The sequence below is a fragment of the Microcebus murinus genome, chromosome 2 (genome assembly GCF_040939455.1).
Source record: "Microcebus murinus isolate Inina chromosome 2, M.murinus_Inina_mat1.0, whole genome shotgun sequence".
NCBI lineage: Eukaryota > Metazoa > Chordata > Mammalia > Primates > Cheirogaleidae > Microcebus > Microcebus murinus.
The window spans coordinates 88698023-88709819 of record NC_134105.1 but is presented as its reverse complement, the minus strand read 5'-3'; the positions used below and the strand labels follow the sequence as shown (position 1 = coordinate 88709819).

The following is an 11797-nucleotide window of genomic DNA, read 5'->3' as shown; positions in this document are numbered from 1 at the left end:
TGCTCCCCCTCAATCCTGCACTTCCCCTGCGAAGCACTTGTCATCCTCTAATGACCTGGCAATGCCTTATCCTCTGTTAGACTGCGAGTTCCATGAGAGTAGGGCCGTGTCTGTCTTCTCCATTGTGCCCTGAGCGTGTAACACATCCCTGTCACGAACAAGGAGCTCCCTTACTATTTCAGGAGTGAATAGAGAGTAACCTTTCTCCCCATTCAGCCTTGGAGGTCTCCTCTTACCTTCCTGTGAGCTCTCTGCACAGAGCATTGCCCGGAACTGGAGTATTTCCAAGTGAATTTAGAATTTACACAGCACTATGTGCCCAAGTGGAGTGTCTCAGTTCTCTAGGCCCAACATCAGTGCCTCAGCCCCCTGCCAGGGTTATCTGAATCTTGCATGTCACTAGGGAAGAGCAGAAGGCAAAATGGCCATAGACAAGAGGGAGGGACGGCAGTCTCCAAGGGGTGATGGCAGGCCTGATGCTGGTGAACAGAACTGAAAATATGGCAACCAAAGCAGCTTTGTCTCCAGGTCTGGCTACTGTAGTGTGGCCTCGAGCACGGCTCTCCCAAGTCCCACGGAAGACCTCTCAACAATGGACGTGTTGAGCTTGGGGACTGTGGAGGGCGTGCAGGTGCACTTATTCAGCAGGCTGTTGCAAATGGGGGCCTGGAATTGAAGGACTGATCAGGGCTGAAGGTACAAATTTGGGAGTCACCAACAAGCAAGTGACCATCAAAGCTGCATGAGTGCTGAGAGTCCGAAGGGAGACCATAGGGATGTCCAAGAGGAAGTTAACAGTGATAGAACTTTGGGGACACTTGATTTTAAGGGGTTTAGAAAAAAGAGTCAACTAAACAAGAAGTGGAGAAAGAGGAACTAGAGCCACAGAGAGAGAGCCATGAAGGTACAAAGGCCGGAAGCCAAGGGGGGCATTTAAAGAAGCAAAGGTTGAGCAACAGAGTCAGCTGCCCCAGAGAGGATGAGCTCTGAGAAGCAGCTACTGTAGGGGCTGGAAAATAGGACGTCAGTGGTGACCTTTGAAGGAAAACTTAGTTCATCTCTCTGGTTCCAGCTCCTTCGATCTTCCCTCTGATGGCCCCACCATGGTCAGGGACAATGCTGTCCCCATTTCTATAGGTGGGAGAACTATTTCTGGTTTGGGGGATGGTCAGAAAAAGGGAGAAGATCAATTCCATTCAAGCAAGGTCTACGTCTGTCTCCAGAACCTGGGACTATGTACTGAGGAAGGCGGGAGCATGTCCCCCACCTTTGGGAGGTTTTTACAGTCTAATGGGGGTGTCTAGGTACTGTTGACGCTCAGCTCTGCCCCTGCTCAGAGCAGGGGCCTCCCTGGCTGACCCCCTTTATGCTGAGAAGGCTCCTGAGGCTATGTCCTTCTCTGTGCCCCCTCTTTCACCCCCCACTCTTCTGCCTGGAGTTTACCTTCCACCTCTCCCTCCTCTGACCCCCAAAACCTGCCTGCAGAGAGGGCCACAGTTTCCCCAGCTCTCCACGTCATTCTACTCCCAGGACAAGCCTACAACAGACTTTACCCACATCTCCTTCAGGGAAACAAGCAGCGTAAGTCCACCCAGGTGGGGAGTTCTGAAGCCTGACATCCATCCCAACCTCTTGTAGCTATCTATGGGCTATATATTACCAGGCTCTGTCCTGATCCACCCTAGGAGCCTCAGTGGGCTTTGACCCCATGGACTTATTCCTGCGGACAAGGCCTCCTTCTCTTCTTCACCCCAACTCAGCTATGGAGACCCCTCCAAGTGGTCCCTCATCTCCAGCAGGTACTCTGTCCCTTGGAGCCCTCAGGCCTGGGGACCCCCATTCCAAAGAGCTTCAGACTCATTCAGAATGTCCTGCTAGAGGCATTTTCTCCCAAAAGAACACAGGACAGATTACTTTTTCACGAAAATGGTTTATAAATATCATTTTATCATGACACTTTCATGCTCAAAGAGCTTTGGTGGCTCCCTGTGGCCTGAAAGATGGGGGGCCCTTCACTGGTGCTTCATGTCCCTCAGGCTAGGCTAGGGGGGTAGGGGCTGGGGGAGGAGTAGAGGGAGTGCACTGGTTTCTCTGTCCCAGCGGCCCCACTGAACCTGGGTATGCCCCCCTCAGCAGGCTTCCAGCACAGACGGAACAACAGGAGTTTGGACAAGGAGGATGTTGTCCTGGAGTAAAGAATGAGTTCAGAAGACCTTTCTATACTGCCTTGGCTCCTGTGTGGCCAACTCCAGACTGCACAGAATGATTAGGCATAAACTCAGCAGCTGAGCATCCAAGGCCCTTCTGAACATCTGCCCTCAACCCAGTGGTCAGGAGGCTTGAGTTCCAACACTCCTGCCATTAACCCCACACACCTTGGGCAAGTACGTTTTTCTCTAGCCTTAGACTCCTTAAGTTGAAACTAGATCCTGTGGTCCATTCTAGCTCTGCCATCTTACAACTTGATTAGTTTGCCTTCCCTCCCCTTCCTTCCATGGCACAAATCCTCTGCTCCAGCCTGATCTATTTGCTTGTGCCTTCTGAACACTCTAGACCAGAACCAATACACTTATTCCCACTTGCCAGCTCTAATTGATTGGTGATGGCTACATGGAGAAGTCTGCACTCAGAATCAGTGGGAAATGATGCTGCAATCAATTAACAATGTCTGCCATGGGCAGGGATAGGAGAGTGGTGCTGTATTTGCCTATGCTCTTTCAACCTTCCAACCTTTGACTCAAGCAATTTCCCCTTCCTGGAATGCCCTTCCTTCTTCTCCACCAAATGCTTTCAAGGCTCAGATTCTTCCAGAAGCTGGGCTGTCTTCCAGTCCTTAGAAGCTTCTTCCTCCCCTGAACTTTTTAAAAGGTAATGACTTTTGTGGGACCTTTGGTTTGTTTCTAGTTTTTAGGGATTATGAATAGAGCTGCTATATACAAACAAAACAAATGATAAATAAAACAAAAAAGATAATGACTCTTCTGCTCATCAGATGTTGCACCCAGGCTGCCCTGTGAGGGTAAGCTCATTGGGTGGGTTTCTGTGTTCTCTCCCTAATGGGACCGTAGGCAGAAGGGCTAGCCCACGCCTCTCTGTCTGTTCCCCTCTGGTGTAGCCCAAAGCCAGGCACAGGGCAGGTACTGGGAAGGGTTCACTGAGTGGAAAACTTATGCATACATGAGAAAGCTTGGAGACTGACAGCTGGGCCGCCCAAGTTAATATACAGACAGGGCAGATCCTAAGGCTTAGTCAGCCGGGAGACCTAGAGACAGTTTCCCTAGAAGTCAGTTTCAAAACCGGGGCGGGGCCTTGGGCGACAGGAGGTAGGGAAGTTCCAGCTGCAGGGAAAGTGCGAAGGCTCAGAAGTGGGAACCAAGCAATGTGCTCTGGGAAAGTGACTGGAGAGCAATTCTAATCTGTTGCCTTCCTCCTGCCGGAGGCCGTCTGTTTGCACTATGCCAAGTGGCTCTCAGATTTTTCCTGCCTGTGTGCCATCTTTCCCCAAACCACGGGCGCTGGCCGCCTGAACGCTGACAAGCAGCCCATCAGTCAACATACTTAAGATGGTGGTGCCCTGGCTTCGGTGGCCAGCGGTGAGAGAGCCCTGAGAGCCGTAAATTCGGAATTAGGGTTGAAATGTTGCCAAGGCCTCACAGAGTCCCTGATTAACTAGGAAGCTACTCTGTAGCCTCTACTGCTGGCCCCGCTATGCACGGGCCTCCGTGTAGGCCAGGGGATCGCTGGAGGAAAGACCATGAGTAAAAGGCCAGAAGCCGGATGTTTAGGCACGGTGGACAAGATGCACCTCCAGTTGTGTTTGCTCACCGTTGGTTTGCTGTTTAACCAGCCTGACAGAGCTGGTCTGTGTTTGCTTGCTCCCTCTCCCTTGCTATTTATGGGCCCCTTGAAGGCAGACACTGGCTCAGATTTCTGGAGTCTGCCTCCCCGCCCCATTCCAGGATCCTAGCACCATGCTGGGCTCATGGGAAGGCCAGACTGATTAACTGCCTGAATGGGGAGGAGGAGGGGTTAATTAATCCTAGAAGGAAGGCCGCCCAGAAAAGTCCCAGCTGCCTGTTCCCCAGGGGCCTGCAAACCTCCCTGCAGCACCCTCTGCCAGCCCAGTGCCTCCTGTGCCCCGGCCTGCCCTGCTGGCTCTAGGCTAGACCTTCCTCCTTCGGGCCCTGGGGGGGAGTTACTGGCCCGCAGTTCTGAGTATTTCAGTTGGCTCTGAGAGGAGGGGCTGCTCCCAGTCCAATCTGAATGAATCTGGCCACCTCCCTGTTTCACAAGTCCCGTTCCTAAGCTGGAGCCTACAAACATCTCCCGCCTTCCTGCACAATGCATGGCTCTGTTCCCTCAGAGGGAAATTTCAAAGTCTGAAATGTCCTAAGGTGTTCCTTCGCAAGGCCCTCACATACCCACTCCCTCCCTGAGTAAGGACTCTGGGCACGGGCGGACGGCAGTCAGAGAAAAGCAAAGCAAGGCCCCTGCTCTCCCGTGGCTGCAAGTCCACCAGGGTGACCAGAACACAGGGCTCATTGCGAAACCCTGCTAGGCAGCGCTTGCTTGATAAGCACCACATGTGTGCAGAGAGCTCATGTCAGCCCAGCCTGGGCGCTGCTGGATGGGCCAGGGTCTGGGAGGGACCCATAGAAAAAGTGGGAAGAGCGTTCTTCCAAGATCCTGGAGAGCCAGATCAGCTACTCATCAGCTGTGTGACTTTGCACAAGTCACTTAACCTCTCTGGATTCGGGTTCTTTATCCATACACCAAGGCTCGAGGCTCCCTGGTATTCTAGGATTCTGACAAGTCATGGCCTGTGCAGCCCAGCTGCCAGAGAGCTTTGAGAACTCGCTGGGCTAGAGGAAGAGGCCCAGGCCAGCAGGAATGGACATGGGGCCTGTTACCCTAAGCACAGCTTCCTCTGACCACCAGGTGGGAGTGGTTATACCTGAGAGGCCATCAGGGCCAGAATGCATCCTCAAGTCTAGAGATCAGATGCCTCAGGCCTGGGCTTCACCCCTGTCCCTGCTTCCCCAGCTCCACGGCTGCTGTGGGCAGAACCCTAGCTGGGGTGTGGGGGAGGAGGGTGGCTGCAAGAGCCACATCAGTACCAACCAGGGCAAACAAAGATGAGCTGTTTCCCCCCAGCTTGAGGCTGTTTATTTGCAAACAACAGTATTGGGGTTGCCACTGTTCTCCCGCCTCCCAGGCCAACAGAGGCAGTCTGTGCGCCCGCCCCGCCCCCATCTCGGGCTCTGTCTCTGGCCTCCACCAGGGCCTGTTGCATGTGCAAATCCCCCCCAGCTCTCTGCAGCGGCTCCCATACACGGACTCTGAGCAGAGTCAGCATCCAGACAAGTGGAGTGGACAGCAGTGGTTTTGGAGGGAGTTGAGAATCGAGGCTGCTCGGGCTTTGGGGATAGCGAGTAGCATGTTAAGCAAGGAAGGTGTGGGCCTGTCACACTCAGATACCTGACTCTGACCACAGCTCACCACCTGACTCTGACCACACCCATCCCAGATCTCAGGGCCAAGGCTCAGAGATGGCCCTGGTCAGCACCTATCAGTGCCAGAAATGTAGGCCCCCAAGCACCTCTGAACCAGCCTCTTGAGCTCCTGAGGTCTGGAGCCTAGAGGAGCAAATCTTCCTGAGGTTTTTATAATGTCAGGGGCAGGTTCCATGCACAGCACCGCTCCGTGAGGTCATGCAACCCCTTTCTAGCAGTTCCTTCTTTTGCAATGAGCACTGCCTGTATAGGCCCTTGTCAAGCAGGCAACTGCGCTTGGGAGGAGTAGCTCATCAGTCCCAATAACCGAGTAAGAATGACAGGAAAGACTGGGTCGGAGTGCAGGGGCCTGGGCAGTGGGGAGACATGCAAGGGTGGAGGCCCAGCAACAGGGCCAGTAGAGACACCCAGTCCCCCTCTTGCTGAAAGTGAGCCCTGAGACAGGCTCCCTGCTTTGGAGCAGCGACTTAGGGGTAGGATGGAGTGCGAGTGGGTCTAAGAATATCAGCGGGGATGGACGTCACCCATTCAGCCTCCAGGCCTCCTCCTGAGGAGAGGAATGCCCTTTCCTTGCCACATGCCCAGTCCTTGGCTGCTCTCTGCCCCAATAAATGGGGAAGTCAGAAAAATTCCAAAGATATATCAGCCCATCTCCCTTCCTTCCCATCCGGATTCATCAGCCATGCCTACAGCCTTCCCAAATCCCAGGCTTGGCTCCAGAGAGGACAAGGCCTCTGGTACCAAAGCAACTAGTGGGCCCAAGGGTCTTCGGGGGCCTGAGTTGTGGGTGCTGGAGACGTCAAAGACTTTGGGCCGTGGGAACCTTGAACTCAGGCAGCTGACGGAACAATCGGGCCCCCGAGCCCCCTCCAGCTGTGTGGCCTCTTACCTCTCTGAATTTCAGTTTCATCCTGATCCCACAGACATGAGAACGAAAGCAGGCAGTGTGTGTGAGGGTGCCTGGCACAGAGCAAGTGCTGATAAACCTTTAACCCTTTGCACTGGCTTGCTTTTTTCTCGATTCCTTTATTCTACTTGGGATTTAATGTTTTAAATACCCCAGATTTTACAAAGTGCGGCAGTAGAATAAAAAACTGGAGTTTCTTTTCATACTAACTTATTTATTTGGATTTTTTTATATTTCAAATTATTGATACATTCAAAGAGTAATTTCAATCTCTATAATTTTTGCTAACCGTGTCGAGTCACACTCGACATCCGACTGCAAAGGGTTAAAGCCTCCCTCCCTTGTGACGTGGGCAGGTGGCAGGGCTGTATCTCCAACTCCTCTGCACAACTTACCTAGGAACCCAGAGGTCCATTCAGGAACCCCTAGCCTGGGTTTATTGCTAAGGCAGCTCCTAGCAGCCTGGTGCTGTAACTTTGGCACACGCCAGGTCCTGGGTGAGCAACACTGGGCATTGATAGGTAGAAAGAGAGCTCTGTGTCTTTCTTGAGGTCAGACTTGAGAGGAGGTTCGGGGCAACCCTGTGCTGAGGTGTGGTGTTCGGATCCCTGAAGTCACGCTGCCCTTGTGGACGTCCACCCTTGCAAGCCGCCCTCCCCGCGTGCACACACACACACACACACACACACACACACACACACACACAAGCACTGCCCCTGTATGTACATAGATCAGTTTCAAATTCTTGATCCCGCATGTTTTGCCTAAAAACTGGGAATATGATGATCTAGAGGAGTGAAAAAAAAATCCTGAGAGTGGGAGAGCAGCGCCTCCAGCTTGGGCGCCGTGGTGGAGGGAGGGGGGTTCCGGAGTGACTGTGTTTGCAGGAATCCCCGACTTTCATTGCGACAGCTGCTGAGCCTCCCTGCATTCTCGCCCACCTGTTGCCCCCTGACTCACAGCCCACCTGTCTGCCCACGGCCTCTGAGGAAGTCCCCAAACATCCTACTCCTGGCCACCCCTCTACTTAATTTCAGATACCCAAATAAGGAGTTTTAAAGTGTGGCTGAGAGAAGCCCAGGAGGTATAAAACATCAGGCCTTGGAAGCTTTGTAGTTTTGAGGCAGCTTGATGTAGGGGGACAGGCAAGGTTGGGCAAGGTCGGGCAAGGTGTGGGAACTGGTGTCCCGAGTCCTGGGGACAGGATATGCACATCTGCCCTGTGAGGTCAGACCAGCCCCGGGCATCCGACCTCTACCACATACATGCTGGGCGACATAGTCACATACTCTACCACATACATGCTGGTTACCCTCTCTGGGCTGAAGGGACGAGTTCTCGATTCAAAGGGTTGTGGATTGAGTAATATCGGAGTGCAAAGAGGTTGGCCCAGGCCCTGGCCCAGAGTCAGTGGTGAGTAGCTAGAACAGCACACGTGATCTAAGCTAATAGCAACTCCATCCTGCCGGCAGCTCAGGCCAAAGTCATCCTGACTCTTCTTTCTCTCACATCCCACACCAGAACAATCAAATCCTGTCATCTCTCCCCGTGCCCAGCATTCTACCTCTTCCCCTACTGTCCCACCCAGGTCCAGGCCACTGTCATCCCTCACCTGGTTATTACTGCAGCTTCCCAGCATGTCCCCCATTGGCCCCTCAGTCTTTCCCCAGCACAGCAGCCAGAGGGATCAAACTCTCCATGGCTCCCTAGTGCATTCACTCAAGTCTTCTGGGGGGCTGCTGGTGATCTGCCCCCACTCTCACCTCCCTGCCCTACTACTCCCACACTTTCCCCCCGTCCCCTGCCCAAGCCTTGCTGACCTCCCGCTCAGCATACAGCACATGTCCCCTGATGCCCATGACTCAGTCTCCCTTCCCCCTGAGGCCTGCCTTGACCTCTGCAGTTAATACCACTCCCTGACCCCTCACCTCCTACCTCACTTTACCAGCTCTTCTCCCGCAGTACTTAGCACCTTCTAGAATCCCGTGCAACTCACTGATTTCATCTCTGCTTTGTTCCCTGATGTATCCTAGGCACTTATTTTATTTTGTTTTAATATGAAGTGGTGGGGGCTGTGAGAAGGGGTGTTTAGTTGCCTTGTTTGTTTTTGTTGAGACAAAGTCTCACTCTGTCACCCTAGGTAGAGTGCAGACGTCACTGTAGCTCACTGCAACCTCCAACTCCTGGGCTGTAAGCGATCCTTCTGCCTCAGCCTCCTGGGTAGCTGGGACCACAGGCCCACGCTGCCCCAACACCCAGCTTGGTTTTTCTTTTTGATAGAGACAGAGTCTCACTCTTGCTCAGGATAGGCTAGTCTCTAACTCCTGAGCTCACTCGACCCTTCCGCCTCAGCCTCCCCCTGTATCCTACGGACTTAGGACTCAAAAAATACTTGTGTGAATGATAGACTCTCACAGCAACCCTATGAGGTAGTTAAGGTAATGTAAGGCAATGTACTTCTTTTAATGACAGAAGCTCCCAGGTTTTCCTAGTTAAGCTCTGATTCTCTGCAAGCCTGTGGGGGTCAGAGTCAGGTGACAATGAAAGAAATGGCTCCCCCCATCTACTCGGCCCCTTCCTCTTTATGATGCTCCCACCCGAGGGTGCTGACTCCCTTCAACACTCGGGCACATGCACAGATGCAAACCCATTCCTTTGGCTCCTCTCTGCACAGCTGAGGCCAGCTGGAACTTTCCTGAGGTTTTACTACTTCCTGCTAAGGGAGAAAACTAGGGAAATTAACAGAGAGAACACAAGAATCATAAAAACCGTCTGGCTCATGAAGTACAGGTTTCTGACCCGGTCCTCACAATGAGCAGGCTCTGTCTTGTTTCCAGTAACTTCTGAGGTGGCTGCGTTCTTGTCTCAGGGGCTTGGCACGACTCTCTAGGCGCCTGCCCTTTGTGCCCTCCTTTTTGGGTGCCAACGCCCCACCCGCTATCTGCCACCCACCTTCTCCCTCCTGTCCCTGGAGCTAGAAACCTTACCCTGCTGTTTCCTAGTCATGACCTGGAGAAGGTCACTTCTCTGGAGCAGTGTCCTCTTCTGCAAAATGGGAAGGATAATGGCCTAGAAGTTCTAGTGGGAGGTACAGAAGAAACAATGGGTGTGACGGGCTCTGGGAACTTTCAAACCTTACACAAACCAACGAAAATGGGAGGTGTGCAGGTGGGCTCCGGCCCTGCCGCAGAGCAGGGCATCTGATGCGGCAGTATCTGCAAAACTCACCCTTGCTGGGTCAGGACCCCCTTGCCTGGGGACTTGCAATTCAATCACAGACAAAGGAGCTTTGCTTTCAGTTAACAGTGACCCTTTGGTTTCCCACCTACCTGGTTGTAGATGAGGCAGAAACTGAGGGAGCTAGAAAACAGAGGGAAACTGAGGTCCAGAGTGGGGCCAAGCTTGGAGGCACCACCAAATCTGGTATAAGATCTCAGAGGAACTGCCAGGTGCACTGGTGCATGCCTGTGGTCCCAGCTACCTGGGAAGCTGAGGCAAGAGGATCGCTTGAGAGCCCAGGAGTTCAAGTCCAGCCTGGACAACATAGTGAGACACGTCTCTATGGTGCTCATGCACTCACAGAAGTGCCTTTGGAGGCAGAATCCTTTTACCTTCTTGGGAAAATTTATTTGGCATAATGCAATCCATAAAGCACCTACTATGTGTCGAGCTCTGCAGTTGGTGTTGGGTATACAGCAAAGAACAATGTGGACAGGGCCCCTGCCCTCATGGGGCACAGTGCCTCTGGGCAAGACAGATACTAAGCAAGTACACTCACATAATTATTATTAACAACAGGGGAAAGAACTTAAAAGGAGGAGTATAAGGTCCATGAGAGTGTATAATAGGGCCACTTGATTTTGCGGAGCGGGTGTCAAGAAGGTTTCCCTGAGGAGGAGTATTTGAGCTGAGAACTAGTGGCAAGACACTGACAGACTGATTATTTTTAGCAAGTCAAAACTGGGCCCCCCATGACCCCACAGCCCCCAGGGTAGGGGATAAGACCCAGCAGTGATGACGCAGGGAGGTCCTGAGGGTGCAGCCTGGGCTTGGGCTCAGGCACAGGGAGGGCAGCCCTGTCCTTCCGACCCCTCCCCTCCCCCAGCACTCCCGCGAGCACACTGGAGCCAGCGCGGAGGGAAAGATCCTGGCTGCTCAGCCACCCATGGACGCAGCGGGGCAGGGCCCCATGACCTCATTGTAATAGTGTCCTACAGCCCTGCCAGCAGGAGGAGAAAACAAATACTGAGAAGTCCCCCACAGCCCGCCACCCTCGCGCTCCCTGGTGCCTGCTCAGAAAGACTCGGGTGCTGCAGACTCCAGGCACCGTGCCCTACTCAGGAGGCCTGAATGGAATTCGAAAGTACTTACTTCTCGCTGAAAGATTCCAAAGATTGCTCAACATTCCTTTAACCCCAGGAGCTGGGGTTTGGCAGAAGATGCTCAGAGCCGGCAGGAACCAGAGCCTGTGGGCCTGCCACATGGCTCGGCGCTGTCAGGGCATACATAGCCCCTCTCCCCTGCTCCCTGCAGGGGAGAGGGAGGGAGGCAGGGGGCTGTCGGGGGCACTGATAGTGGAATGGATTCTGGTGGAGCTGGAAGGGGTTCGAGGAACCCTCAGGCTTCTGTAGAGGGAAGATGACGTCCCTGCCCCAGTGAGAGCTGCTCTGATATGTTCCCAAGGGGACTCAGGCTGGGGCCCCAGATTCTTGCGCTCTGGTGTGAAGGCTGTTTTCCCAGCACGCAGGAGCCACGGCGGTAGCTCACTGAGATGACTTCCTGCGGTTACCAGGGAGATGAGCTCCTTCTTTCGAGCTTTCTGTGGGAGAAGCCTGGCTCAAATGCCCCCTCCTCCAGGAAGTCGGCTCCCTGCCTGGATTGAAATTCATCTTTTGGATCCTTTTGTAGTTCATAAGCATGATAATTCGGTTTTCACGAACCTGTCTGAGATGTGCCTCCTTCGAACTTGTCACAATTTCCGCACATTACCTGCCTGATGTAAAAAAAAAAAAAAATCAATTTCTTCCTCTCCTCTGATAAGGCCTTTATCACATTATGCCTCATATTGTAGTTGTTTCTATACATGTGCGCTCGCCCCTTCTACGGAGAGAAAGGGAAGGCAGCAATCTTTTTGGTTCATGTCTGTATAATTCTTCAGGGCCCGGGTGGCAGAGATGTGAGTACCAACGTGTTCCCCACAGCATTGCTTACAACAGGGGGAATGACAGGTTATCTGAATGTTTAAGAATAGAGGGTTGATTAAAGAAGCTAGAGTGTACTCATATGTCGGAATGCTAAGCGCCATCAGCAATTACATTTACAAAAAATATTTAAAGATATGGGAGAATATTAAAATCAACAAACTTCCATCACACAG

The 11797-nt window shown here is 52.8% G+C and overlaps 1 non-coding gene across 1 annotated transcript; it reads left to right on the top strand.

The window, feature by feature from the left end:
* Nucleotides 1-11316: 11316 nt before the first annotated feature.
* LOC142869901 (small nucleolar RNA U13) lies at nt 11317-11419 on the top strand. The gene has a single exon (XR_012918448.1). It is a non-coding gene; the product is annotated as a small nucleolar RNA U13 (small nucleolar RNA).
* Nucleotides 11420-11797: the final 378 nt, after the last annotated feature.